Source organism: Ostrinia nubilalis, chromosome W, assembly GCF_963855985.1.
Source record: "Ostrinia nubilalis chromosome W, ilOstNubi1.1, whole genome shotgun sequence".
Lineage (NCBI taxonomy): Eukaryota > Metazoa > Arthropoda > Insecta > Lepidoptera > Crambidae > Ostrinia > Ostrinia nubilalis.
In genome coordinates this window covers 2,477,153-2,481,367 of record NC_087118.1, presented here as the reverse complement: position 1 = coordinate 2,481,367, position 4,215 = coordinate 2,477,153, and the positions used below count along the sequence as shown (strand labels likewise).

The window sequence follows — 4,215 nt, the reverse complement described above, 5'->3', positions numbered from 1 at the left end:
CTTATGACCATAGACAACTTTTGTTTGGTGGTGTTTAACCTATTGGTCACCAACCTATTTCGCCTGGAACAGTAAAAAAATATATTTCTGTTTTGAAAATAAAGATTTAGGGTTTTAGGCAATCGCAAAAATACGCATAAAATAACTAAAGCATTTCTATAAGTATTTTTATCAAAGAAATATTGCACGGAAATGTTAAACGTTTTGTATTTTAAAAAAGACCATGGCGCTCTAAAGGATATAGAACGCAACTCAGATTTTATTTAATCTGATTTGATTATGATGACATAGAACGCAACTCAGATTTTATTTAAGCTGATTTGATTATGATGAATTATGATAGAAAAATAATTATTAATAACAATCGGTTATTATGAATAATTTGGTAAATGTGATTAAAGAAATCATTCACGTATGTATAAAATTAAATAAACTGCTTAGGGTTGGCCCAAGGTCCACCCCCGCCGCATCTAAACCTATTTATTAAATTTTAAACAGTTCGTTTAAATTTTAAACATTCCAATCTCATTATACTAATTTATATTAAGATATCAAAACGTTCAAAATGTGTTGCTGTACACGCTGTACACGAGCCGGTGTTCTCTTTTAAGATATTTGTAAGTGATAAATTAATGTGATTACTTTCTTACTTTTACCTCGACTGTCGGTAATTATTATTAATAACTGGTAAGTAACATAATATACATAAATTAAAACGAACTGTCCCACCCGTGACAGTGACAGGGGGGCGCCACCACCGTCAATACCGAATCGCTGGTTCCGATTTTTGCCACGTTGGAAACTATATAGTTGAAATGATGGTGGCGCCCCCCTGTCAATGTGTTTGGTGACACTGTTCAGTTTAAATTAGTTCATCTATATGACTGTAAGTAATGAACAGCGCAGCCGCCGCCGGTCTTATTGATCCTTGAGGGGATAATGACATTAATTAATCAGTAAGACTATGGATCTACTATGGATGGACTATGGAAGTACTATGGATCGAAATAGCGATTTATGGACATATTGATTTTTTTCTTTCACAATTTCTATTTGAAAAAAATACTTATCGAACGTAACTTACGTTATTCTGATGAATAAACGTCAGTTGCAGGTTCACTTGGGGTAACTGACAAAATACAGTTTTTCAGTAGAGCCGTTTAAAGTTTTTTTTCGTCTTAAATCAGACATAACTTTTTTCCTATTTAACCTGTTTTAGATCTGATTTTACAGAAATGCTTAGAATTCTACGCGGTTTTAGATTAAATAAAAAGAATTATCTAATATGTCTTAGTTAAGGAAATAAATTGCAGTTACACCAATGTATTTTTGTACTTTTGACAGTTACACTAATTTTATACCAAACTTTTGGAAAAAACATAGGTCAAATTGGTGTAAGTACTGCCAAATTTAAAATAATTTGATATATTTGCTGGGTTTTGTTTGCTTAGTTGCTGTATAATTTATGTAAAAGTATTAAAAAATAAGAGAAGTCATAAAAAAAAAAACATTTTATCGTTTTCTTTATAATTTTTTTAAATTTTATTAGAAGTAACTTTTATTTTATTCATTAAAAAATGTTAAAAAAGCCACGGAAATCAAGAAAATATGTGTATTTAATTTTTTTAAGACATAAATATTTAAATAACTAAAGTATTACTGTGAAACTAAGTAATTTGATTATTTTTTTAAGCTTTGACTTACCAATACCGTATTTAGCTCTACGGGGCAACTTAAACTGAAAACAAAATGGATTTAATTTCCCACCTCTTTATAGCAATGTTGAATTAAGGTCATGAGTACTACAACAGTAAAAGTAACAGAGTAACAACAGGTTAATGTTAACAACGCGCCGTGACGCCTAGTTGGCTGGATAGTTTGCTCAATTTCAATTTTTTTTTTGTTGAGCTAACTTTAACTTCTTTAACTGATACTGCTGGTATAATAATAATGTAATATGCCTTAAAACTTTCTAAATTCCTATTTTATTTCATGTTATAAACCTTAGCAAATCAGTGTAATTGCAATGTTTTGTAGCAAAATTTTTACATTATTACAGATACATCAATTCAACCTGATAAAATTATTACAATGTCAGTTACACCAAAATTGTGAAGGAAATATGAAAAGTTCACACCTGAAAATGTCCGTGTAATTGTATTTTTTTAAAGGTAGAATTTTTTTACGTATACCATTCGAAAGAGCAGAAAAAACTAAGAAAAACTGTATATTTAACTCAAAAACTGTATTTTGTCAGTTACCCCAAGTGAACCTGCAACTGACGAAATGTCGTTAAAAGTTTTTCTCTAAAATTAATAGTTTGGCTGGAAAAAAATATTTTCCGTTTTCGTTGTATGGAATAAAACTTAAAGTGGTCGATTTTGACTAAGCCTATGGCTTGTGTTGACTATAATCCTAAACTATCAGCGCGCGCCCAAAGTTGCCCGTTCAGAAGTTACAAGGTTCCAAAATATGAGTTAAATATTTGTCAGTAATTTAAGGTTAATTTAAATTTGTAACGTATGGAATCTTTATATTTTCGTTGAATCTTTAAAGATATTCCAAAAAAAGTCACTTTTACTAACTTTTTTTTCATTTTTCAGAACCACATAACTTGTGAACGGGCAACTTTAGGCGCGCGCTGATAGTGTAGGATTATAGTCAACAAGCCATTTCATTCCATACAACGAAAATGGAAAATATTTTTTTCCAACCAAACTATTGGCTTTAGGGAAAATCTAACGACATTTATATTCATCAGAATAACGTAACGTATCGATAGGTATTTTTTTCAAATAGAAATTATGAAAAATATCGCTATGTCCATAAATCGCAATTTCGATCCATAGTGTGACGTAACCTATCAATATGAATTTAAAAAATAGAAGTTGTGAAAAAAAAACACTGTCCAAAATTTCGCTTTTCGATCGATCCATAATAGAAGTTTTTTTTTAAAAACATGATGATGACATTCACAACGCTAAAAAATTATTATTTTTATCTCATAAAGATAAAAGTAAATTATGCCTGCTCCACTTTTACCTACTTTCGAGGGACCTTAATTTTTCAGTCGTACAAAACAAAATTTGACAGAAGGGCGCTACACGGGTTAAAATTCACATTTTTGTCCTTTGACGTTTCAAAATCTTTTGATTAAATTTCCGAACGAAACATCCTATCACTCTCTAATCTATGGTCCCTACACCCCCCCTCTTGACAAACTGTCAAACAAAAGTTTGTTTTGATTTGGTTGGTGTTGTTTTGTTCGAATGAAATTAATAAGATTGTAGTTACTTACATACATATCTCAAAGAAATAATTTATAGCTGAAACAAGTGATCTTAAAAATAATAGTAACAGAAGCCTTGTACAATATTGCAACAATATCTGCGTTTTCAATGTGATACTGTTACGTTAACTCTATGCATATTTTGCCTGTGTAAAATAAAGAGAATGGTGATTGCAGCGTAAGGTAATGCTTGATGATAACTATGAAACGTTTGATAATTGATGGCACTATTAATTATTCAATAATATTTAAGAGGTCAAAGTTTTTGAGGATGAATGTTTTTTACTCTTGCACTCTAAAAGTATTGTACAGTTTTGATGAAATTGTTTAACTATAAAGCTGGGTTGCACCATCTTACTTTAACAAACATCAAAAATCTATCAAACTTCATTCAGAAAACACCAGTTATCGTTAAAGTAACGGTCAAAGTTAGGTAATGCAACTGAGCCTTAATGTTTACAACAAAATGTAAGCACAATATCTATCAATTTAATTAAAGTTATATATTTTACTTTTCAGATGTTAAAGTGATCAATAATGATGTACAACTTGTCCCGGAAAACCAATATTTATTGAAAATTAATAAAATCTTAACAAACCAAAGTAAACTGTTCATAATTCCAAAATATTTAATTGAACATAAATTGATTATTATCTTTAAATAAGCCTTCTTAATAAATGAGTGTTTTAAAATTCATTGGGTTTTAATTAATATTAAATATCTAATAAGTTGAGATAAAAATGATATAGGAATGTTATCAACTGAACTAAGTAAATATACTATAATAAAGTATCAATCAATCATCAATGTTAATGGAGTTCAAGATAATAGTAATATTTTGATGGTAATGATACAGACGGAGACAAGGCTATTTTCATAAATAAAAATAGATGAAAACTTTTAAATACTATGTCACTTTTAAGAA

At 29.5% G+C, this 4,215-nt stretch overlaps 1 long non-coding RNA gene across 1 annotated transcript; it reads left to right on the top strand.

Annotated features, from left to right (window-relative positions):
- Positions 1–2,989: 2,989 nt before the first annotated feature.
- Positions 2,990–3,984, top strand: LOC135086376 (uncharacterized). Its single transcript, XR_010260455.1, has 2 exons — positions 2,990–3,472; positions 3,809–3,984. It is a non-coding gene; the product is annotated as an uncharacterized LOC135086376 (long non-coding RNA).
- The last annotated feature ends 231 nt before the right edge of the window (positions 3,985–4,215 follow it).